The 26853-nt window shown below is 46.4% G+C and overlaps 1 protein-coding gene across 4 annotated transcripts in view; it reads right to left on the bottom strand.

The window, feature by feature from the left end:
• JMJD1C (jumonji domain containing 1C) overlaps positions 1-26853 on the bottom strand; it is a 153195-nt gene that overhangs the window by 56812 nt on the left and 69530 nt on the right. For 2 of the 4 annotated variants that reach the window (XM_084290059.1, XM_084290060.1), the window contains exon 1: positions 3443-3547. The exons of the other annotated variants lie outside the window; for them this stretch is intronic. The gene's annotated coding sequence lies outside the window, so the exon portion shown is untranslated. Of the gene's footprint in view, positions 1-3442; positions 3548-26853 lie in introns of those variants that run through there. 4 annotated transcript variants of the gene reach the window in all.

Raw genomic sequence — 26853 nt, forward strand, 5'->3', positions numbered from 1 at the left:
GAGATGAGTCAGGTGAAAAGGAAATCCCAGCGGATGGAGGAGAGAAAATGCAGCTCTGAAGGCAGACGGCGAGCAGTAAGAGGAAGGCGCTAATGAACAGCAGAAAGAACAAGCAGGATGTAAGGAGAACAAACACAGAGGAACAGAAAAAACAGGAACCTTATTCGACAGGATGGAAAACAGGGATGGGGGGAAAGAGCGAAAAGAAACGTACCCTCTGAGCCCCGACTCTACGGCCAGAATTCAGGAGGAAGAGCCAAAGAGGAGAAACAAAGGCAGGTCAAACCAGACGCCGCGCCGCACGAGCGCTGCCCAACATCTGTGCGGTGCCGCCGTCCCCGCAGGACACCGCCGGCTCATGTGCCCGCCCGCAGCAGGAGAGCCGGGTTAGACAGGGGAGCCCAGGGTCGCCTCCGCCCTTCGCAGACGGGGAAACTGAGGCACGTAGCGCTTACGTAACTCGGCAGAAGCCACCTCAGCAGGGCAGCCGCAGAGCTGGTGACCTGCCTTCAGCCCGTCCACGTGTCAGCCGCAGAGACAGAGGTCGTCAGAGACGCACTCAACATTTTATCAGGCTTCATTACCTACTTTGCAAAGGTGTTGCCTTGCGATTAGTCCAAATATAACCCAAGTCCCTACGGAGCTTAAGCTGGGGCCCTCGTTAAACAAATGAGAGCATTTTATCAGAGCTACACAATACTTTCTAATAAATATATCCAACTCACAAACGTCCAGGTTTAACACGCCGCACTCTCATTTCTATTTTATTTAAGGTTTCACTTCAGTTGTTACCTTCCTTGTGCCAGCAAGGGGGGGGGGGGGGGGGGGAAACACCCAACAACCTATCAGGCAGCCAGCCAGCCATCTCAGTAACATGGTAACTAGATGAAAGGGCTGGGAGGGCAGAGGAATATGATAATATGCTAACTACCCAGTCCGAATAGCAAATAATTATTTAACCTCTAAGAGTTCAGAAAGGGCCTTTGCTCTTGCATCACTTTTCTAGAATGGATCTTGTATTGCTAATGGCTTGAGTTAAGAGAGGGTGGAGCTCACATGAAATCGCAAAGCATGAGTGCATAAACCCACAAGTGGATAAACTTTTCTTCAAAAAAGTCAGCGTTGTAGTCTTTCAGTTTTTAGTCTGCCCCCACATCTCAGCAGACACTGCTCTACTTTTTCACACCGATTCCCTTCTAACTTTCCGTCCTATTATTCAGGTCAGGAAACACGGTTCTGAGTACAAACAGGACATACCACATCATTAGCTGAAACGAAACCGTGTGGAATGCGGCTTGCAGTTATCGTTCAGGATTTAGACAACACGACAGATTAAGGTATGTGTGAGCCACCGGTTTATCTTACTGCTGGTATTAAAAGAACCAGTTCCAAATATAGATCTGTGAGCGTGATTATGCTGAGAAGAGAAACGTAATGCCTCCTCATTTGCTTTCATAGATCTAAGCCTCTAGACAGGCCAACGCCCCCAAAATACACATGTGAAGGATGCAGACTATCCCACAAGCACAGAGGAAAAATATGTAAATAAATAAAGCAAAACTATGCCATGTCACACACCTCCTCCTATGGGGACGGCTGCTCAGCTGCATGCAACTTGCCATTTTTCAGGCACTATTAGAAAACCTTCCCCCTATCAAAGACCAACAAAACCCCACCCTTTAAAAAAAACTGGCCTTCTGGGGAAAGCAAAGTCCAGACTCCATCAGCTCGGAGCGATACGCAGGCCACCACCGAGGTACCCAAAGAGGGACAGGCTGGGGACTGGAACAACCCTTGTACAAAAGACGTGACCAAACTTCACAGCACGCATCACATATGCACAAAGAAAAAACGACTAAGAGCACGGCAGGCAAGAGTCAGCTACCGGAGGCAAGCATGCAAGGCATGTAACGACATGAAACCCGAATTAAGAAGGTCCAACGAGCTCCCTGCAAGCTTTCAGGGGAAGGCGCTCCCTCTTTCCATTCCCAAAGCGGAGGACAAGTCTAGGGAGAATCAGGCATACTGGCTGAAACCAGTAAAAACCAAACGTCTTTAAACTCAAACCTCCCTTTCAAGCTTGCATAAAGCTTCCTTTTACCATCCACGTTAACCCAGCTCCCTCTAGACCACAATTAAGCAAAGGGCTCGAGCACACACTCAATTTTAAGTGACACTGGATTCCAGCACTCTCCTAAGCTACTACTTAAAGAAAATAATAATACTTTTTTTCACCAAATTAAAACTCCCACTTGGCCAAATGGCTCTCTGTGAACGCAAACACTCGGGCTGCTTGGCTAGCAAGCCCCCTCACGCCGCCGAGAGTTTCTTTCTTTCCTAGCACCTCCCCTCCCCCCCACCCCCAGTGCTTTTACCCCAGCTCACACGAGAAATAACCTGCCTGCAGGAGGCCCCCGGCCCGGCTCTCAGACAGCGAGGAACACTCGGTTTGGGACTTTCCTGAAACCCAAACGTGTTTTGAGAAAATCCTGAGCGCCGTCACTTCGCAGCAAGCCACCACAGCACATTTTGCTGGCGCTCGCCAACCCTTCCCCCGTGCCGCCGATTACTCACGGCCTGCTTCTCCCAGCCGAGCCGTCTGTTTATTTCTCCTCGCAGACGCCCCGTGGCAGCCGCGGCCCCGAGGGGCACGGAGCGGGCTCTGGGCCCTGCCCAGCCCCGGGAAGAGGCCGGGGCCGGGGACCTGGCGAGGGCAGAGCCCGGCCGAGCCCTGGCTGGCACCCAGCACCAAACGAGCTTCGGAGCCCGTCTGCCTTCGTACAGAGAGGGCGTTCGCTTTCTTAAGTTGTTTAAAAAAGAAAAAATTCCCTCTGGAGGGATTTGTACCACCGAGAAAACACCCCCAAAAAAATAAAAATGAACCCAAGGAGCCTCCCCCGGGTACTACCTGCAGCGTCGCTATCCACCAGCGCGGGCAGCCTCCTCAGAGCACCCCAAAAGCCGAGCAGCTGCTCTAAAGGTAATTTATGCGCGCTGTTAAGCAAACTTTTCCCCGGATCGTTTCGTAGCCCGGCTGCTCAGCCCGCAGCAGCGCAAGCCCTGGCCCCTTCTCGTTATGACACTGAACCACTGAGCTCCCCGGCAGCCCCGCTTCTCCCCCCCCGTGCTGCGGGCTGCCTTGTGCTCCAGTTGGGGCAGGGAAGCGAAACGCAGCTCCCCGGGAGCCCCAACCCTCGGGCTGCGGGCGCGGAGCCCCCCGTGAGGGGCGCAGCCGGCGGCCGCCCCAGCCGTTGCCCCGCACCGGCCGCCAACGGCCGCCCAACGGCCGCGCTCCCCCCACAGCTCCCGCATGGCCGGGCCCGGCCGCGGGGCGAACAAAGGAGCGCGGCCGGGGGGCCCCGGGGAGGGGCCGGGGAAGGGGAGCGGGGGAAGGGGGGGTCCCGCCGAGCCGCCGCCGTCCCCCCCCCCGGCCCCTACGCACCTGGCTCCGCGCCCCGCGGCGCGGCCCGGCCCGGCCCGCGGGAGCTCCGCGCCCGCCTCCGCCTTTGAAAGGGCAGGGAAAATGGAGCCGCGCCGCTTCCGGGTCGGGCCGGGCCGCGCCGCGCCGGGGGCGGGGACGGCGCAGGGGGAGGAGGAGGAGGAGGAGGAGGAGGAGGAGGAGGAGGAGGAGGAGGAGGAGGAAGGCCGGGTCCAGCTCCCACCTCCCCAACTTGCACACGCCGCAGCACGAGTTTTGATGCCAGGAAAAGCCAAGCGTTGAGTTCTGCCCCTCACGGAGCACGGCGCGCTCCCTCTGCCACCGCCACCCGAGCGGGCTGTGGCAATGTGGCGGTGGTGATACCCGAGGCAGACACCGCTAAAATACACAGCACAGGACCGCCTGCAGGGCTGCCCCTTGGCACAAAGCTTTATTAATAGCCTGCGACTCAGTAACAACGAGTATTAATACCCCGCGCAGCAGCACCTATTCGTTACCACGCAGGGATTGTGCTAAAAATTCCCAAGTGGCAGCGGCCCTGCCGGGAATACGAACCGGCCATCCCCATCTTCAATCAGCAATTCCCATCTTAAAACAGCAATTTTGAAAATGAGTGTCTTGAGTTAATTGTCCTGAAGCCTATGGAAAATAATTGTATCAGGTTTGGTTATGACATTTACAAAACAGCACGCTTTGGAGCAGCTCGTTTAATAGTCACATTATTTTAGCGGTGTTTCCAACTACTGTTTGCTTCGTCTCACAATCGGGCCTGAACTCTGCCAAACGAGCCATACTATAAGCTTGCAAAACAGAGCTGCCTTTGTTCTTGGGCACTGCCAGTCCCCTATGGAACAGGCAGCGCACAGCACTGCACTCAGCAAACAATCCATGACCTTCAATTACTGTCCTGGCTCACTGCCACAGGATACATGTATTGCTGCTAACACAGCCTGCCCTATTTTGCAGATAGTCGCTAGAACCACAGATAATCACTGAAATTGATGGAGAAAGGCAAACATTCCCTTCTTCAAATCGCAGTTGCAAGTTCAGCTACGGCACAGCCCTGAGCGGCTGCAGCAGCACCCCCGGGCTGAGCACGAAGCCACGTGTGCGGGAAGGGCAATACTGCGGGTTTTGTATTTTTAGAGACCACACGAAAAATTCCAGGTGACGTATCACTTCGCCTTCCTCGTCAGGAGGTTTTGGGTTTGTTTTGTTTGTTTAGAGGTGGAAAGCACACTGGCTTGCATTGGCACAGCCTCACGAGAGCTGCCTCCCCCTCTCCCTTCACCCCCTCTCTTCTGTTTTTGTTTGGATTTTTTGGCTTCCCCCCTCCCAGAAGCCCTTAAAAGCCGTGCAGCTCCTCCGCCGAGCACATGGCCGTGCGGTGGAGGCAGGCTGGGGAGCGGAGCCAGGCACGGGGCCAGCTGCAGCCCCTGCACCCGCAGGCTGGCCGCCCGCCAGCGCCCAGCCCCGAGCCACCGGCCTTCTGCTAGGCCACCGGCACGGCGCAGCCGGAGACACAACAAGGGCGCAGGGAAACGACAGCACGCACGCAGGCCGAGGGGGGTCTGGCTCCAGCCTGTTTTCGTTACTCGAACGCAGGGCGCAGCAGAGGGATTTACCCGTAAAACACGGTCCTTCCCCACGTGTAACCCGAGAAACGCATGCGTGGGCTGCTGCTGGCAAGGAAAGAACACATGTGAATGTCATGAATGAATAAATATTTAAACTTTAAAACAAACAAATGAAAGTTATTTAAATCGGCCCTCATGATTTAAATTAGCCTTTCTCTACTTATCTTCTCGCTGTGCACGCTGTCCCACATTTCCCTAGCGGGGCTGGCTGCACCGCAGCGCTGCTCCTGCAGAAAGAGCGCCGTGTGCGAGCAGAGCTACGGGCGGTCCCACCAGCTCTTGGATTACCTACCCACAAGTGCAAACGGCGTGCTTCCGTGCAGAAAGCAAAGTCCAAAGGAGGAATTAGCGTGCATGAAACAATCGTTACGACTCAGGCTGCGGCACGGAAAATAGAGCAACCGACATTTGGGTGCCATTTCCATTGGCAAACTCGCCTTTTTGGTTACGAAGAAGGACAAAGACTATTTGGAGACAGCCACACATGCAAGAACTTCACCGGGCCATCTTTAGTAATTTTTCACAATTGTGAAGCAGAAGACAACACGCACATGGAGGAACACAAGCAACAGCACAATACCCTACGCTACAAGAGTGCTGTTTTTACACTTACTTAAAATTGATCTGATTTCAAATTTGGTTTCTAACCTGTGCAAAATTTTCAGCCAACTTCTGAAATCACTTTCGTCCTTCCACAGGCAACCATCATGGCTTGTGGTGCTGCATGCATCAACGTGACTGTGCAACTTTCCCCATTACTTCATCTGACACCAGCGCTGTAATCGCAGCTCTGGCAATAAGCTCTGTTTGTAAACTTTGCTATTTTTGTGGTTGAATCAGTGTCCCTGCTGCAACAGACCAATAATCTTGGTAAAGGAAAAAACAAAAGCATGGCATTAAAGAAGAAAATAACAAAAGCCATTGAAGGCAATGGTATTGCCTGAGCTAGCTACCAAGGTTTAAATGATCAGCAAGCTTCAGAAACTACACATTTTTAATGTTCACAAATAATTTCAGAGATGGTTGCTTTCGTTTCTCCCATGACAAGTCACAATTCTTTAAACAAATTCAACTTGCTCTTTCAGGTCTTCAGTAGGTTTTTGTTTGTTTCTACAATTGCTGTAGTTTCGTTTCTTCCTAGCCCATTCGTACCTTCCACTGGCTCGGTTTCCATTTGCAGGCTGTCGCTAACATTTTCTCTACCTCGCCTCTGCATTATGCCATTTACAGGCACAAACCCTTTCTGTAGGAAACCTGCAGAACTGTGCTCTAATGCCAGATTTATGATTTACATCCAGAGACAAAATATTGAGCAGTTTCTCGCACTTCCCTTTGTGGATGTCTGTCATCTCAGGCCCGGTGCTGCTGTAGCAGACTCGCCTTTTCCTATTCCCTCTCTCTTCGTTAGCTGAACAGAAGTGCCACGACCTTGCCACTCACTCAAGTCCAACAACATCAGCGTCATCTTCAAGCGTGTGACCTCCTCTCCCTCAGTGCTGGGTCCAGATTATGTGAAAATTCTTGCAGAGCTTATAAAACACAGGAGATTTTTACCCATTCCCACAGGTAAAAGCACCATCCCATACATTCTGATGACTCAAGCCCCTGCTCTCTGGCCTTAATTAACGCCACGTGCCCAGCTCAGACCTGCCCAAACTGCTGCCACAGCCACCCCCAGCCCACCAAGCCCACTATTTGCCCTCCCATCGCATCAAACCGTGCCTTTGGAAGCGGTGTCTCCCGATCCTACTGGTGCTCATTTATCAATTTTGAGAACAGCTTGCTGGCAGCACTTGCAGAGCCGATTCATTAACATCTTTGTTTTCTCCTTAAAAGTCTTGCCTGCTGTAATGACCTCTAAAACCTTGAGGATGCCTTGGCCACTGCTTTATAGAAGCCTCATCTTCCCTCATAAGCAATGCCTGTTTCCCACCTGCCTGTCTACATGTGTTTTCTGCTCTTGACTTACTCAGGCATTTTAACTCTTTTGAGCAAAGAGCCCTTTTCATGCCACGTTCATTCTACAATTGATTGCACAATGAAATCCTGGGCTTTCATACGGGTTTCCAAGTGCCATGGTAACGTGCCACAACAGTAATTAACCTTGGGACTGGATTCTGTCTTCCACAAAGCCAGCACGACAGTTTCAGGATCATAATGTTCTTACCCACACTCCTTCTGCAATATTCATCAACCCCTTTTTAACTTGGGTGCCATCCATGTTTTTCAGTTTTCACACTTCTTCAGCCTTCTTGCTTCCCTCACAATAATGCCAAACTCCCTCCAGCTCATTTCTTGGCTTTATTCTCTCCTTCCAACCCCATCACCAACATTCACAACATTCTTGCATCCCTTCCCCTGCACTTACTGGCTGCAATGTGCATTTACAGGGCCTCCTTCCAGCCTCACCTCCAGCAAAACAACCCGACCCAGAACACCAGCGCTGGGCTTCTGACACGCGCTGGATTGCTGCTCGGCTGATTCAGCATCCGGCACTGCCTCTCATAGTTCCCACTAGCTGAAGTCCATTACAGGGCCGGACTCCACCTTTCCCCCTCCCACTGCTTCCTGCCTCCTCTCAGACTGCACTCCCCAGCGCTCCTTTGAAGTGCCCCGCGCTTCCTGAGAGTCACCCGAGCTGCCAGGCCGAGGCTCCCTCTGGTTTTCCCCCTGGAGCCACCTACCCGCCTCACTCACCTTTTACCATCTCACCCCCTACATCCTCATTAACGTCAGCTTCCAGAGCAGTATTTTTCCCCCAGTTGTGCTGCCCTGCCTCTCCCTCTGTCCTCCCCTTCCAAAGCCCAAGGCACACCACGGACCAGCTCGGCCAGCCTCCTCCCCGTGCCGTGGGCTGTATTCCAGCTTGCATTTTTCTCTTTGCTCTTCTCCAAAACAACCTGGGGGGCACCCTCGTGACGTAAAAGCCAGCTTCCCACTGCGGTGCCGGCTCTCTGACCACTCAGGCTGCCAGCAGCCCCTCTGACCCAGGGCCCTCTTTTGGGAACGGGCTGGGTGCTCCCCAAGGCAGCGCCTCGCTCCAGACATCCCTTCTGCTGGTACTGCAGCGGTGAGAGCACGCCCGTGCTGATATTTTCCATTCCCACAGTCTTACAGCAGTATCCAAGCAACTCTTGTAATAGCAAATGCTCCCCGTGAGCCTGACGCCACACCCAGGACACGCAACAGATTTTGACATCACGCTGTAAAATGGTCACTTGGGCCGGCCCCAACAGCTCTGGTAGGCAGAAAATCTCCTCAGGGAGAGGAACTGGCTCCTGAAACGTAGCTGGGATGAGGAAAAAAGGTATTTCCAATGGGAGCTCCTGTTTGGAGCTGTCTGGGATAACAAAAGCCTCAGAAGCACACAAAACGTGAATGTAAGAATCTCAAAACAAAGCTTAAGGACAGGGAGCAGGATTTCAGAAGAACACGTCCTTCAGAAGCTGCGAGAGGGAAAGACCTGCTTCGGGTTATCACGTGAAACAAGCTGTCACACAGAAATTCAGATTCAGTTGCTGTGAAGCCAAAGCCTCCGTACCAAGGCCACCCCTTCCCCCTCACTCCTGTACTGACAGCCGTGTGTTTCGCTGTTAGAAGAGGAAGAGCCGTGGAATCAGCGCACCGCATTCGCAATACATTCAGAAGGGCGTTGGGTTTTTTTTGGGAGTACTGCTGAGAAGGCTGCAACTTCTACTCCCTCCTCCTTCCCTGCCTCCCCTGTCCCCCCCAAAGGATCACAAATGGCATTCGCCAGTTCCGTACTTTCTATATGGGCCTCTCGGGTTCCCGTACCAGGGAATGGCCACTGCAGGTGGGCAGGGATTGCTCTGGCTTGGGAACCACCACCTCTGTGCTCTGGGACACTTCTCTGCTTTCCAACGCTTCTTTTTTCCTTTTTATATCCTGAGCACGGACACAAAGCACAACAGTATCTTGACAGTACCATTTTCCAATTTCTAAACACTGAGATTTAAATTTTAAGCCACACAGACACAGCACGTTTCAATCATCTTTGTAAAATGTCCCCCCTTGCGGAGACAACACTCCAGTCCGTACTCCTCAATAAAAACACCGGACGATTCACCTCACCTTCACGTGCCATGGAACCACGGAGAGATACAATCTAGTTTCGGATTATAATCAGAAACATCTTTTAACCTTTTTGAGCAGTGTTTTCCCTGCTATGTCTGTTCTATAATAATATTGTGACTGTGTCAGAATTCCTCCACCGCCACGCAGCTGTCAATTCGCTGCTTTGATGCCTGACTATGCCGTGTAGAAGGCTTGGGAGAACCTCTCAAAGAGGGAATTTATTTCTTTCAGGACAAATTATAAGCATAAACCACCAAGACGTCAAGGTTAAAAGTTTACGCTTGCTAATAAACAGTCTAACGGAATAGACAGTGTTTCAGTCAATAAAGGCCTGCATCAGAATAATGCTGAAATATGTTGAAATAAACACCAGCATTATCTAGTAAAAAAATAAAAAAAAAAGAAAAAGAAAAAAAGAAAATAACCTAGATATCATACTGGACTACCCCCTCTCCCTGTGTTATTTTTAGATTCTCACATCTGCCCTTGTACACGCTCATCCAGCAACAACCTTGATGGACAAACACTCTCTTTTCTTTCAGGAAAACACAGGACAGATGGTGTTGAAACTATTTCTCCCTGAGATAACAAGTTTTCCATTTTTTATAAATTCACTCATCTTCAAACTGTGACAGCTGTGAGCTTAAAGATAAAATCAAAATGATCCAGATCTTGTTCATCTCCTTTCTCTAGGGTCTCTGAAAGGTCACACGAGTGTGTCTCACTTCAGTTTCCCTCTAAATGAGAAACGCATTTCTTTTGCAAGCCCAAACGTACTGGTTAGTAGAAAGAAGCTATACAACCCTCTGTGTGTTTGTTTCGTTTTGGGGGGTCAGGTTTTTTCCTAATTTGTGTCTCCGGCCTGCACTGTAAATTCAGGATCTTCAAGATCCATTTGTGTAGGGTATCAGACAGTACTTACCTCCGACACCTATTTATAGTACTGACTACAGTGCCCCGTTCCTCCTATAGCAGCACACATGGCACTGTTACTATCCCACACCGAGTGCTCCCACCTAGTCCTCTTGGTCCCTGCAGTCCCACACCTGGTTGTCAGTCCTCCCGTGTATCCTGTCAAGTCTGAATTTCTCTCCCAGCAATGCTGACAGAATTATACATCTTACTTTAAAAACCAGTCTGGGGGCAGTTGTACGGGGGCACTGGCACACCCCTACTCCAGGAGCACATCTCGTGCACCGGGCGTCACGCAGCAGGCTCGCAGCCCTCCTCTGCCTGAGCAGAAGGGCCAGACCTCCACCGAGCCAGGGCTTCCAGTGCATAAGCTCTCATCTATGCTTGCCATCTGCTCCTAAATGCACGACTTGGTTTTATACAGCAACATTTTGTTCCCCTTCTATTACTTCATTTCTCAAGGACATTCTATTTTAGTTGCATAAAAAAGCCCTCAGCCTCTGCGTGAATGGATCCTCCTATTTCATGCCATCTGCAGATTGAATCAAATGTAATCAATTAGCCCAAACATTTTAGTGAAAACACTAAGCAAGTCATTCCCAAAATGTGTGAACAGCAATTGGTAGCCAGACCTATTTCACCACTACACAGCTCCACCTATTTCAACACTACATAGCTAATGTCTTGTAAGCTAATTCCTATCTCAGTTACTGTTCACACTACTAATCCCCGTCTTCCTCTGATTGTTCATCACTTGCCATATTGTGGAATGCATTACAGAAGTCATGATGAATGATATTAATCGCATTTTCTTGCCTCAGAACAAAGGCAACCAGCTTTTTCGTTCAAGTGGGTCCATGATACAGCTTTTCAAGTTGCTGATGACGAGAACAGCCCATGATTAGGGGGAAGGGGAGGAAATACACAGCAGATATAATCAGTCTATTAGTAAGCACTTGAAAGAAAACAAAGTGAAGAGTAAAAACCATCAAGAATTCAAAAAGAATAAAATAATCTCAAAGCAAATATCCTTTCTGAAGAGAAGAGCGGAGCTGAGAAGCAGATCTTTTCACACCATCTCCTGTGATGCTCACGTATGCAAACTGAAGAGGTTAGACCCCAATGAAACCACAGTAATGTGGGTGCACGTCAAGAATAAAAAACAGTCAGAAAACATCACTAGCTGTCACAGTGTCAAAATATGTATCCAGAACGGAGCTCCCAAAGTCACCTACACTGGGGCTGCTCTTATTTGCTATTTTCATTAGTGACCCAGATGATAGAACACAGACCACATTTATTAAATTGACAAACAACCAGCTTGGTGGGACTGCAAATTATACTGAAGGACAAAAAGACAAACTGGAAAAGGGTCTGAGCAAAAAATGAAAGGCAAAGCATTGCACATAAGCAGGAGCAGCCAGCTGGAGAACAACAAAGCAGCGAATGACTGGCTAAGGAGGAATTTCATGTGAACAGAGACAGGTTGTGTTCAACTCACGAGCTCCTCCGAGTTAGCAGTACAACGCTGTTGAAGTGCAAACCCAGTACTGGAACACATGAATGTTAGTACACCCTGTCCTCAGCACTCATAAAGCCTCAGTTTAGCGCTACGAAATGAGTTTTGGACATCGTTCTTCAGGCCAGGTATGTGTTCCAAAGGGAGCAATAAAAGTGATGAATACAGACTGAAGAGACTGGGAGGGGAAAAAGCACAGGGTGTGTCTTCATGTATGAAAACAGGATGCTACAAGGAATAATTTCTTAATCTCTACAGCAGACACAACAAGCTCCAACAGCCTTAATTTAGATTAGATGATCTCAAGGTCTTTTTCAGTCTTATGATTGCAGAGTATCTGCAGGGTCACTCACAAATAAACCAGCATTTGGAAACACATGCCCAAATTAATGCGGTATTTAAGGCCGCTTTTATTAAGCCACCTCCCTCTTGGCTCAGCTCCTCTGATCACCACCGCCTCCTTCGTGGCTTCTCCCAACAGCCACACGCTGCTGTCCTTTGGGGGCTGCACCGCAGAAGGACCCTATTCCCTGGCAGAAATACTCCGGCACTTCCCAATGTTTTGAGGTACCAGCTTCTCCCTGCTCTAATCCCATCTCTGGACTCCCACCGATGGAGCTGAATGCCAAGACCTACCTGCAGAGCTTGGGAAAGGTTTTGGCAGATCATGCCTGGCACGAAGGCCACCGGCTGGCCTTCCTTATCTAGAAAATTTGTTCTTCTGAATGGAAGGTACCGGGCCGCTAACAATCTCCTTGGAAGAATTATGCTGTATTTTACTCCATTTTCTTTAATCTCCCAAGCCCTTGATTATTCTTTCTTTCAAGCACGCTTTCCAAAGCTTTACATGTTTACACAGAGGGCGGACTGACAGTCGTTCAACTGCCTGCAGAAGTCTTCCCTTCCCCCTCCTTACGCAGGGAATGCTTTCTCCAATCACTGGTACCACCCTAGGGGAAAGATTAGCTAAAATAGTTACAATCAGGACTAAATCTTTCCTAATTCTGAGATGGAAACTTCTGTGTCTGAGTATTTTATGATCCTTAAGTTCCTCCTTCTGGTGGTACTAATTTCCATTCTCTTCTTCTCATTATGTCTTGCCTTTTCCTCCATAACTCTCATCATCCTTACTGAAAATTGAGCCAAAAATATTAAATGTTTTATATTGTAGTTGTGCTTTATCATTATTCTCTACCCTTCTCACCATACAAAAGCTTATTCTTTTTGTTTTCACATCTTTTTTAACATCAAGTTCAGCTTTTAGAAACAAAGATATAAAAAATAAGTCTGTTTTTTGTTGTTGTTGTTGTTTTGTTTTGTGTTTTTTTTCCTCCCATTTATCAGAGGCTTCCTGCGTTAGTCTTACTGGCCATCTTCAGGCTGGCTGTTCATCCATTTCGGCCTGCACATCGCATTCAGTTTCCAGACAAGCTGTAAGTATCTCTGACTTGAAAATACTGCATCCTTGGGCTCCTTATGTTGCTGGTCATTTTTTAACTTGTTTAACTTTGCCACTAAGATTCAAAACCCGAATTCCAACCAACTTTCCTTTATTTCCTCCATGCTTTTTATTCTGAGCCAACCCACGATTACTCGGGGTGCAATTTTAGGTTGCATCCAGCCTGGCTGCTGTCGATGGCCACTGGACGGGGGCCCCAGGGGCTGGCCCCACAGAGCTCCCTGGTGGACTCGTGGCTCTCGGTCACCTTGCTGGCATAACTCACATCTTGGCTGCACGGCTGCTGGGATCAGCTAGGCAGGGGCAGGAGCAGTGAAGCCAGCCCTTTCGGCAGCTGATTAAGCATAAAGTGAAACTGAATTCTCGATCCAAAATGATTTTCCAGAGTAACTTTACTGCTTTTCAAAATGAAGTCTGAAGCAGCAATGATTTCCTGCTGGTTCAGGGACGAGTTTAAGAAACCTGCCAGCAATCACATCCAGGAATGCCTCGGCCCTATCATTTCTTCTCTAATCTGTACCTGGGAAAGTAAACCACCTCCTAACAAGCAGTATTTATCTAACAACACTACAGAGATCGCTATCCCTATTCAAGTCTAACCCTGGGGCTAATAACAGATTCTTTACTCCCTCTGTCATCTTTCTCCAAAGTGATTTTGAGCCAAACTGATTTTGGTCTGTCCTTCTTACACCAAGACATTTTTTCTCGTCTACCATGTAATTACTACTGCACAACTTTTGCTTTTGATCAGCTATTTCTGAACAGCACAAAGCACCTTGATACACGTAGGCCAATTACTAGTAGCATTTTACCATACTTCTGATACTCAGCATTTTATCCCAAACTCTCAGAAGCTCCAACGCCTCCATTTTGTTGTCCAGGGTCTCTACATGTATACCAAACGTTTCAGTTGTTTCTTAGTAACTACATGCTATTATCCAGCCGAAACCTTTCCCTAGCTGCAATGCCTGACTGTCATTTTCCTTAACCTTGGAGCTTTCCCTTCTCCATGAGTTCTCCATGCCTTCTACCCACTGGCACCTCTCCATACGCCGAGACAGAAAGAAGGGTTTACCTGACAGCTCCCTGCTGGGAGCTAAAGACTGCATGCGAGTCACATGGGTTGAGCAAAGCTTTTTTCCTGACAGGGAGGTTCCCAGCCATCGCACTCACCGTCTTCTCTAAAGGCAACTTCATGGTATAGTTTGGATAGAGCCTGGCTGTGAGAGTGGTCTCCTCAGGGCCCTCCTCCCTCCCAAGGACCAGAATCCCACTTAAGATCACCCCAAGATCTACTTTCTGGCTTCCAGTACGGTTTGCACATCTGTAATCCACCATGGCAGAAAATTTGCTGTCATTTATCCTATCATGAATGCTAATGAGGGAGTCTTTCCTTCCCACTCCCACTCAAATCCCTTCAGGATCTTTCTCAGCTTTCTCATTCTTCCTTATCTCCTCATTCAGCAACATCAAAAGTCCCACCAAGCCGCCTGCTACTCCCCAGCCACATGAGCATCCTCTTAATGCCTGGATCTGGTTTAAGTGCCAGCATCAGCTCCGGTTGCATCTTGAGCCTCCCCCTACTTTCTGATTTTTTTCCTGCCACTTTTCAGCTCTATTAGTGATTTCATGCGTACTATATTTAGTCATCTTTATTAAATCTGCCATTCTTCAGGTTTCCTCCGCTGCTCCCTTGATTATAACTGTCACCCCTTTCATGTCCTTGCCTTCAAGAAGGACACACACTGAACTCCCTTGATATATTCACCAGTTACACAGCAACTGCTTTATCAGCTGCTTGACTTTTGAAACCTTTTGTCTGAAGCGGTCTGAACCCTTCAATTACTTTAGCTGGGATTAGCAGCAGGAATCAATTTCATATTCAAGTTCAAATGCTGTCCGTAAATTACATCCCAACCAAACGCCCGTCAGAAGATGCACTCGTGCACCAGTCCTCAGGAAACAGATGTGCCTTTTTCTCTCCCCCTGCAAAGGGGTCCTGTGCTGGCTCTGTTGACCTTTACTAAAACCTCAACGCTTGATAACAAACTACATATGTCAAAGATGTTTTGGCTACGCCTGGGGAAGTCTATCCAGATTTGGCAGAGTTAGAGGCCTCTGGAAAAAAAAGTAATTAAGAAAATATTTGAGTTCACAGATATTTACCTGAGAAATGCTAGTGAGGGGCTGCCTCCTCTCCTTGCAGTCACTGCTCCTGAGCAGCGAGGCTTGTCTCGGAGATCAGAGCACCGAGTGTCACACGCTGCCCTCAGCCAGCACGAAAGGAGTAAGCTGAGGAGAAGGCACAGGGGACAGGAAAAGAACCGCGAGAAGGACGAGGAGGAGTAAATGGGGACAAGAGCTGGTACTGCATTAATGAGAACAGAAAGCTCCGCGCGCTGCCACCACGGCGCCTCCTGGAACTTGGAACCGCACCGAGAAATCCCACGTGGCATCCCTCTGTTTTCTACCGAGATGACTTTCATGCTTTTTTTGTACCTGGGCCACAAAACCAACCAGCCGATTGATGTGAAAAACAACAAAAAAAAAAGCTTAGCTCTGTAAAACCCAGTAACTGCTGAGCGCAGGGACCAAGCTGCTCTCTCCTCACCTCCTCTCCATCACCCCAGACAGCCCTGGTAGGGAACACCCCTCCCCAAGCAGAGCAAAGGAGCGGTGCTCGACTTCCCAAAACTACTGCCTGTGTTGCGTAAGAGCAACAGAGAAACCACAAAACCAGACGTGCCCCCTCTGCACCCTCCCCACACACTGTTGTTTCACACCTTCCACCCTTCTCTGGCCCGCGTGGCACATCGATACTTTCACCATTTGCAAGATGCAGCGCATTGTAGGTGAGGACCAGCCTTTTTTTCTGCCTTTCAACTTAGTATAGCTACTGCACATTTTATTATTATTCTCCCAATCGTGTTCAACTTTTTGTACCAGTATTTCGATTCACTTCTGAAATTAAACTCTTCTGGTTTGCCCTACCAAACCACGCAAAGCTGATCCAAAACAATGAATAAATCAGCAGCAGCAAAGTTAGGACTATTCACAAGTTTTGTTGTTTCTTTTCTCCCATCCACTCAAGTTCCACTTATTCAAGATATAAAGCAAGCAATGGGTGGAAAATTAAAAACGAAGCATCCTTTTATATTATCATTTCTCCAAAATGATTTTAAGAACTTTATTCCCTCCCCCACAGCCAGAAGAGAGAGCTTCACATTAGTTAGGTACTGAGGGAACAAAAGAGTAACTCTCTCTGGCAGGTTTTTATTTTTCTGTAAAAGAGACCTCTTTCAGAGCAAGACCCACAAATGGAGCTAGACAACAGGGCAAGCACTAAATCTCCAGGACACTTTTTTCTCTCTATTTCATAGCTCTGTAACACCGCACAGTATATTACTTTAGGAGAATCTATAAAATGAATGACCCATTTCTGGTCCAAAATCCCAGCTGCGAATCACACAGCCATTTAGCCTATAAAAAGCAAAAATCATAAGGTTTTTTCACCCCAAAAAAAGCTGTTCTGGTACAAAAAAAAAAAAAAAAATGCAGCTATTTTCCAATGAATATAAAAGATAAGAAATTTGAGAAAGAAGTACAACTACTTTTAGGGCTTTTTTTTTTTTTTTTTTTTTTTTTACCCTATATAAAAAAAAACACTCCAGTTTACCTGCACAGGAGTGTTTCATTTCTCTCTCCCAGGCGCTATTCAGTTTCTGAACCAGTAAATTTCCCTATAAATATACCAAGATCCGTTAATCCCAAAAAGAAAAGGGGGTTAAGAAAAATATATCCACAAATATGAGTTTATTTCAGCAGAACAGGCTTTGTACTAAGTAGCTACACCAGTGGCTTTAATGAAAGCTTACATATTTGTCTGGTTTAGTGAAGTGAAATAGAATTATTCTGGCTGTGGAAGATACCTCAAACTCAAATGTACTTATACAAACTGCACCTTCACCCCCAGCTGCAAGTTCTTCTTCGACTTCAAGCTCAAAGCTGACTTAAGAAACATACCAATGGACTTCGGAAATAAATATCTCATCAACATAATGAAGAAGAAATGGGCAACTACTTGTCATAGCAAGAATCTAAATTAGGTTTCTATATTTAGAACACCACCTTTCTTTTGAGGACAGTAATATACCGCAGTTGAAGGGCAAGAGAATTTGGCCAAAGTTGGTGGAGGAGCTCCTGAACACGAGTACAGGTGGCAAAAGACAGGAAAGTGAAAGAAATTTGTATGTAATGACTGGAATTGTCAAATGTAATTATAACACCAAAATTAAAACTAATCTTGTAGAAGATGGGAGGCATATGAAATATGAAAGTGACGTTTAACTAGTTAAGTTCTAGATCTTTAAAGAAATTAAAAGGACAAAGCTATTCATTCCATTATGAACTTTTTATTTATGACCTGTCAAACAGAAATGAATTAAAACATGATAATGACACCAGATACCTGTTATAGTAGTAGTGTCGTAGTTATTAAGATCTACAGATGAAGATTGACACATCTATTTCAGAACAGAAGAAGAATTTGCATTATTAAAGCTTAGTGGTTTAATTCCTTCTACATCTGTCAATGCAGTAAAATATATTAACTCTTCCACAAGCCTTATTCCGCCTATTATTTTACAGAAACGTTGCGGATTCTTCTTCCATTGCATATTTATGTTTTTCCTAACCCTCAGTTACTCCTTTGCTTTTGGTCGTTGACAGAGACTTTACAAAACTGATTGTCTGTAAGCAAAACACAGTATTTTAAAGTAAACCCTTGGAATGAAAATTATTCCTACTTCATTTTTGTCTTTCATTTGGTCTTGTTCTCTTTGTCACACAAATGCTCCTAGTCTGCAGTTATTAAAAATAGTCAAGGTGACCCTAACTCATTTATTTAGTATCTACAACATCCAGCAACTCCAGATGTTCTGCTCCAAATATATCCAATACACTTTCATTTCAATTTTAACCAGATATCACATACTCTGGGCCAGATAAAGAGAAAAAATGCAACTTGTTGAGCAAAGCTGCAGTATCCGAAAAGATCGCACTAGGCAAACTGGGATGGACTTAATATTAGAAACTTCAACTCATACCTTCATATGCAGAAGGAAGGTAAGAAGTAATATAAAAGATATTGAAGTCACCACAAGACTGGTATATGACTATTAATTAGGCAAAAAAAAGTAATTCCCAATAGTATCCAACATGTATGTCATCTTAACACTTGACCATGAAGAGGAACTGAGCCGTTACCTAGGTGTTTAAACATTTAGCAGCACATTGGCAAGGTACTGAAATACTTCTCTGGCTTCTTTCTAAGCCTCCCTGCCAACTCTAATTTCAGCGTATGTTCTTCCAGCCATCATTATTTAGAGAAAAAATGAAAGCCATTCTTTTTGTCCTCCAGTCTGGTAATACCTTGCAGCTCTACTTCGTACACGTGAACACCGACAGCTTTGTCTCTTTCTAAGGGACAAAAAGGCTTTCTCTATGATGCACGGGCACATCTCACCGAACTGTAGATTATAATTGCTTTAATAATACAAAAGACTTCATTGGTGTTGGCATTCTGCAGCACGAGCTCGCTTTTCCAAACAGAGAACTCTTAACACGAAGCTGAGATCTATGGTTTAAGAGTCAAAGTAGCTCGATGAAGACAGGAAAGAGGAAAAAAAAAACACATTCTTGGAAACTTAGCTGAGGAGGCTGGTAAGCAGGACGCAGGTGGCCCACATGACCCCTTTCTCTGCTGCACCCTCCCAGAGGGCACGATGGCCATTTACAGGCGTTTATCAGCAGTGCAGCTCTGGAAGTGCAAGGAATTCACTTGGCTTTTTATTGCTCTTCTTCCCCGGTATTTTTGAAACACAACTCTCATTCAAGAGGAGGGCACTCCATACGAAAGGCTGATGTCTGTAAATGCTTCCTAAGAGATGCAGCTCAGAGAAATGTACTTTAATATATTTTAATTGTGTATCATTTTCAGAATTATAAAGCAAGGACAAAAACTTGAATTTAGCTTGCTGATTGATGAATTCAGCACAGGTTACTAGGAGCACTCCAACAAGATCCTGCATTATTTGCAAAACAGCCATTTAAGCATTGACCCGAGAGCCTCCTTTCCTGCCCCCTGGGATGGCTGGGGGGGAACGATGGTTGAATTAACAGAGCAAAACGCCACCCATTTCTTCCTTTTAGTGAAATTTGTTGAAAGAATTTAGAGAGAGGAAAAAAGCAAGCAAACAAATGAGATTACACAGAGACAGCACGCTTATCTTTCCTGGTACTGGTAACATCTCCTTTGCTCATTTTAGCAGCTACTAGAGAGGATAAGCTTCTCCCTTGAGACTGAGTAATGTGTAACACCTCCTACAATATAGGTCATTCCTCCTTTAGCTTAAGGAAGAGAAGCTTAATAGAAAAAGGTGATCAACTCTGTATTCTTGCACATTTACAGAGTTGGGATTCCTTCAAGTTTTATCTACTAGCAAAGCAAACCTGCTAACACACCGAACCTAACTCCTGCTCCACGCCAACCTCTGAGGCTCTGACGTTGCCCAAACCGCTTGCTGGCTGTTCTGCCCATTGCACAAAGGGCAAGGGAGCAGTGGGATACAGATGTCTGAAAAGGGAAGCCCGGTTTCGAGATCCTCTTATGTCTGCTTCAGAGATGTTTCACTCCTCCTGACCCCGCACTAGGAACCTGAACCTCTCTCCTCCTCCTCAAGGAAAGGGACTGCTGGACCAAGCAGCCTCTGGGTGAAGGTTTGCATGAGACTTCTCTGGGCTTTAACAACAGTTTATTTTCCAAAAAGTCTACTTCCGTGGCTATGTCGACCATCTAACAATGGCTGATGGTCTAATCCAGACTGGTTTACTAGCTTAAATGGACTTCTCTGTTGGAAACTAAAGATCTTTCGACCTCTACCATGTCATTACAGCTGACTGAGGGAGAAAAGAAGCCAAAAATGAAAATTAGAACAAAGAATATTATTCTCCATAGCAGAAAGTACTGATATTAGATGGTGTCAACCATCAAACCTGGGTTATGTACAGACTTCAGTGAAGGCTGGCATTTAATCCAGAGAAGAGAGATTTCAGACCAACTTGTACAAACCCATTTCCCATGGGTTGTCTGTTTTGACAACAGTTACCACACTGGGACATCTGCAATCACTACAGTCTTGCCCACACTGAAAGCGGAGCCTAGATGACCATCGATTTCTGAAATATTAATGTTTGTTAATTACTCATACGTTCATATCGACAAAGAAAGAGGGTTGAAATGGAACCCATCAAAACTCCCTGAACTTCTGAAAGCATGAGTTTGATACTGTGCAGAATATCCCTGGGCCTGCTGCATGAATAGAAAAGGCTTATTGTGTTATAGCATCAATTTAGCTAGCTAAAAATTCATGTATGTAAATGACTTTTTGTCCCCTAAAAGATCACAAAAAAGCATTAAATAAGATCTGCTGCTTCTCAGAAAAGCATGCCTGAGAAAAGATCTGTTCCTATACTAAGAAGCCAACTAGAACAGGTCTGGTGAAGAGTGACCAAGTTAAAACTTTTTGCAGACACCCTTCAAGCTTCAGGCCCTTGTAAATATACACGTGATATAAATTAGGAAGAAACTAACTTCTGCTTCAGATTATTTTCCTGAACTGCAAGTGATTTAACAGACTCGTGGCTCATCGGTACAAGCCTGTCCATGAAATTCATCTCTTAACATCCAGGTGGTGGAAGCAGACAGATGCATTCACTGCCTTTACCTCTCTGCTCAGAGCCAGGCTGACGGAGCTGCCAGCTTGGCACAGAGGGGACCTCAGGGACAAACCCCCAGGCCAGGCCCCACACGCCTGCATGCAGAGAGCCGTGCCAGACATGCTCCCAACCAGCTCCTGCCACTGCTGGGAGCCCAGGCCCAGAAGATGAGACAGCAGCAGCCCCAGCGAGCACACGGTGAGGATATGACAGCCTCCTCACCTGCCGTGCTGCTGGGACACACCATTCGCTCCCTTGGGCGCAGGCTCTGCTCTGATCAGCACCGCAGGGTCACAAGCTGCTCCCAGCCCCGAAACTGCACGGTAAGTGCTTCTCTCCTCCAGCAGCAGGCACGGCACCACGCTGCCTCTGTGTTCAACGCATCAGCAGCCCTCCCCTGTCTGCAAGTAGCAAAAATTCACATCCTCTTCAGTGGCACGCTTTTGATGTGAGGAAATCTTAACCTTAGCACAAAGGCCAGGAAGTCCCGGGCTAGGCTGGTAACTGCACACTTCTTGCTCCTACAAGAAGCCTTCTGTTGGGCTGGGGCTGGCAGGGCTCCCTGCGAAGCCACGTGTTTTGGCACTTACTTTATTGCAGTATATGGTTCCTCTTATAACTTCTCGGTCTACTGCTTCTGCTTCTCTGAAGAACCGAGCAGATGCCCCTGTATCCATTACCTTCACACCACACTGTGGGGTTTCATTTCCAAACACAAGATCTTTTTTCTTTTTTTTTTTTTTCCAGAAATAAAGAATAAAGACCCTGCCTTCCTCAAAGCTGCAGGTGTGAGGGAGCAGACCAAAGCACTACCTGCACCAACCCCTCGCAGTTCAGAGAAACCTTCTCCAGCCCCACAAAGATAATCACCCTGGCTGAGAAACCTCAAACATGAGAAACGCTCTGACTGACAAAGGTAACCCGGGGCGGGGCTGGAAAAAAGCAGCTTTTAATCACAGGTCTCAGCACGCAGCGCTGCTATCAAAACATCCACGCCGCTATCAGAAAACACAAGCCATGCCAGCTGGCACGGTTACTCACGGTACATGAGAAATGTGAACTGCCCGGGATCGTTCCTCCAGCGGTGGGGAGCTCGATGCTGCCACAGCCCCCGGTGGCTCCGCTGCCCAGCTTCTGGCCGTGGCTCAGCTGAGGAGCCCTATCAGAAAGGCTCTGGGTTTGTACACTACGCCCACCTGAGCTGACCAAAATGTGTTTATTCACCTACAACATACGTAGAAACCTGACCAGTGGAAGCATGTTGTGGTTGAGAGGACATCTGTATTTAACTGAGAGGCAGGATTCAGGTGTGGAGGTGGACTTGTGGTATGCTCCCTCCACACAGACAGTCAAAGCTGTGGGGGTATTTTTGTAGATCAGAAGTGTAACTGAGGACTGTACGTCACGTCTCTCCTCAGATCTTACAGATAAGGCTTCAAAATACTGACCTACAACTTCACAAGTTTGATCCCTATCCCTACTCTCCCCAGAAGGAAAAGTTGCTTCCCTCTATCAGTTTGATCAGTACCTGAGATTTCAAGCTGTCTTTTGGCAAGGCTTTGCTGCTGCTAATGCAGCGGTCACCTTAGCTGGTGCCTTCACCTGGCATCCCCTCCAATTCTTCTGCCTTCCTGATGCTTTCGAAGCAGCTGATTGATTGCCCAAGTCTGTTAACAGGGCCGGATGGCAGGAAGCTGCCTTCCAGTAGCTCCATTCTTCCCGTGGAGATGCACCCAGCAGTGGTGGATAATGGTGCATTCAGACCAGCCGCCCTCACAAAGTGCCCGAGGCTCCAGCTGGTGAAGCTCTGTGCGCCCTGGCCTCAGGGATGAAACGCCGGCTTTTATCCCTGCCCCACCAACACCTACAGGTACCGTAGCCCTCAACATAGACTGGATAGATGGCTTTGAAGCTCAGCCTCTGTAATGGCTTCTTCTTTCTTTCCACTCCCCTCCTCTGCCCCCCAAACTAATTCAGTCTGGAAAAGAAAAGCTCTTTTGCATCTCCAACGTTCAAAACAAAACCATATCTAAACTTGGTGATTATGTGGATTTCCCACCAAAATCACAGTGACCGCAAGCCAAAAACAACAGAATATTTTGTCTTGCTGTATGCATTAGTTTTTCAGCATACTTCTTCTAACCAGTTGCAGAAGATCTGAATGAGACTTATTTGCCAGAAAGCCAGGCTCGGATGTGTGTCACGCTTTGAGGTCTTAGGTAGGAAATTCTTCAGGCTGACAAATACCCAGGGCCCTGAACAGCAGCTAAAGCTAGGGAATTCAAGCTGTGATGGTCACGAGGGGGCTGGGGGAGTAATGGGCATTAACAGCCCAGCCGGCTGCTGAGGCAGTGCTAATAAACTTCTGCTTGTAGTAAGGGCAAGGAAGGAATATCGGCAAGGCACGGAAATTTGACTTTACAGCTTAATTTCTTGGCTTTGTTGATGTTGTCTATCCTGTCTTCATGGGGGAGGTTGAAATCACTACAGAGAGTTCTTCACTTTAATACAGGGGCACAAAGAGAAACTTCTGGGAGGGCAGAGAAAGAGCTGAAAAAGGCATGTCAAAGTGGAACAGCCCAATTCCCTCGCTGACCACACGTACAGCTCCCATAAACCACATCAAAGAACGTTAAGAGCAAGAAGTACCAGAAACCTAAAAGGAAATAGAAAAGGCAACCTTTCCTAAAGCAGCTACCTGATAAAACTTGTTGAAGTGGCATGTAGCAGCAGCAGGACCTGCTAGCTACTTTTATTCCCCTTTTCCTTCAGAGCAGGATGAGCCGTGGGTCAGAGCAGGTCCCTGCCTGGCCCCAGCCCTCCCCACACACAGGACCCCCCCGTTCGAGGCACAAGGGGGATGCAGGATGACCTAGCAGCTCCTGGCGCACAGCGGTTTACGGACCAACTTCCTGAGCCAGACCCGCATCCTATTTCATCGTCTCCTCCGTGAGTCAGCACAACCGCTTTCTGTATCCACCTACCTTTTTTTTTTTTTTCAACCACAGTAGCACAGCAGTCTGCGGCAAGGGCGACGTGACAGTAACTTTATTGCTCCCTCTCTGGATAAAGCACTTCCTTATGCTCCTTGTGAACCTGCTGCTCCACTGGCTGGCTGGGCATCCACCGGCACTTCACGGCAATTCATTGCAGGACAAAAGTCCGCCACCCCCCTGCCATCAGCTCTCTTCCAAGCTCAAGACTGCAAATCCATTTAAGGCTCCTGATGCGAAGTTATTACCTCCTCATTATTTTCTTTTCATCCTCTTCGCTTTTACAGTTCCGCTATACAATCCTTGAGGCAAGCAGACTGCATTCACTGTGCTGGGCAGACATGCACTGCTAGTTTCTGCAGTGGCATAATTATTATTTTGGCTTCGTTCCTTATTCTTATTCTATCCCTTGCTCTATTCAACTGATTACTAAAGCTAAAACCAAGACCAAAACAGCAGGCCACGATAAAGGTCAAATAAGGACACGCAACCACTTTATTTTCTAGAATGATGGTAAAATACTCGGTAAAACAATCAAATGTACATATAGACTTAATGATTTTAGAGGGCTAGTGGTATTCCACTACCAAAATATATATATTTTTTATGTAATCAGCCCACTTCAGAATAAAAAAGCACTTCACACAGCCAACACTTGCATGAAATCAATGGCTCATTTAGGAGACAGCTAACAAGCCAAAATAACATAACATTTTAAGATGATGCTATTACTCTATGCTCCTGAAATAAGTTCGCCTTTGTAAAGATCTACATTTCTTGAGACAGAAGTCTACAGTAACAGTTTTACCTCTCTTGTTAACGTCAATACTTAACAAGATTGCTTACATTAATATTTTAATGCATTTATTATATGCACGTTAAGAAGTCTCCAATAAAAGCTTTTCCCAAAGAAAAGCTTAATAATTAAATTTACTGTATAATCTTCATAATCTTACAGATTAGATATTAGAAGAAAACATTAGCAAGACAGAGCTGATAGCGAGAGACGGTATCAAAAGGTACTGCTATAAAATGGCAGCAAACCAACTGATGAGTTACACGAGGACATCACGCACTATCTTCAGACCATCACAAGTCCAGGTCTCTCTTCAGAGGAAAAAGCAATACTTTTTCCAGTTTCATTACCTTATTTTACAAACACATTTTTGTGCTGATAATCTTGCCTTCATGTCCCGCACAAACACCAAACAATGTTTTGATTAATTTTCTTGGGTGAACTTCACATGAGAATACTTCCTAGGGTGGGCTGTTCAAAAAGAAATTTGCCAACAAAGCAGTTTGTACAAATGCACACAGAACAGAAGAAAGAGACATATTATTTTCAATATCATACAAAAGACCCCTTTACACTTCAGCCGAGGAAGAGAAAAAAATCCTTTATGTTTCTGGAAAGTTTAAAGACAGCATTTATAAAGTTCTAGATTGTAAGAGCGCATTCCTAATGGCAGCAACACCCTGTCAAGCATCTATTGACAGAGCCTTTTGGAAACAAAAGGCAATGTACTTATTGTAGCTTATTCTCTACCAATGAGTTTTATATAAATAAAAAATATTTTTCTTTCGCAGAATTGACAAACGTACTCGATTCTGTGCTATGCTCGCTTAAAACAATCACTTGATCTGACTTCAATTTCATCTGGACACAAAGCGTTATTGCTACAAATTTTTATAAAGGGGGAACACAAAACTATAGCTGTCTCATTATTAATGCTTTTTGACCGGAAAACTACTCCATGCATTAGAAAGTAGAGCAGAAATCACATCTGAAGAATGCCATGGATAAGCCTTAAATAGCTGTTGACCTACAGTAAACCTTAAATAGATGATTGTCTTAAAAAGATACCAGATCATTTCTCCTTTTAGAGCATCAGTGATGGAACTGAACAACTGAAGTCTCAATTAATAGAAAATGTATCAAAATACTACCTGCTCAGCTTTTTCTTATTTTTTTTTTCCCTGAGTTCAGCAATAATACTATTTGTGTTAATTTTTCAGTGGCTGTCTTTGCAGCATAAACAGTGGCTTTAAAAGTGAGAGTTGTTTTGCCTCTGATCGCAAACTGAAAATAGAAACCAATAATACTGAAACTCAACCATGGGGAAGTCGACTGACCTCACAGAGATCACTAGTCTAATTTGAGCTTTAATATTCCACTTACCTACCAAGTGAAGTAAATGCAAAGTGTGGCAGACATCGGGGCCCCTAACTAGAACTACCTATATTCTCTTACTCCAAGAAACTCTCTCCTAAAACACAATGAGAATCAGAGGTTAGGATCTCCTTGCTCTTCCCCGACCGAATACCAAGTGTTTTGCTGCTCAGAAGCCAAGCAGCTATGCTCCTCCAAGCAACTGAGGAGCCGGAGACCCTGGCAGGCTGCCACAGAACACAAAGCCAGAAGACCTTGCTCAAAACCAACCTACCTGGTCAGCTGCCTTTTTTGCTAAGGAGCCTAAAAACCTGTGCTGCAAGGCAACCACAGAAGCTGGCACGGTGTTTAAGCAGAAGACTGTTCAGACCAGTCCCTAGAAGGAGATGAAAGACTATGTAAACGAGTTTCATAATTATTTGGTAGACAAGTTTTGGTACTCAGGACTTACAGGTTTTATTTTTAGTTCTGATAGGAAGTACGTTTTTTTTTTTAAGGTACATAACCCTTTGCCTGGTCAATCCCAGTCAGCCTTTTTCTACTTTCATAGCTCTTGCCACTTTAGCAAGGGAAATTACAGTACTTCTCAAAGGTATTCCCATACCGGTTACATGAAACTGGGATGACTTCATACTCACGTTGTTATTCACACGATTATATATGAGAGAGGTGCTGCAACCAGAATTAACGCATAATTAATTTTATACTTGTGCTTCCTACAAACTACTGGATTTACATTTAAAGAATTATCTGCTCAGCTCAGCTGACAAGACTGCACATGGTACGGGAGTTTTATTAGCCAGATTTAACATAACGAACAGCTAAGTCTCAGAGAAATGGAACGGCTAGACCG

The sequence above is a fragment of the Netta rufina genome, assembly GCF_964035555.1.
Source record: "Netta rufina genome assembly, chromosome: 7".
NCBI classification, from domain to species: domain Eukaryota; kingdom Metazoa; phylum Chordata; class Aves; order Anseriformes; family Anatidae; genus Netta; species Netta rufina.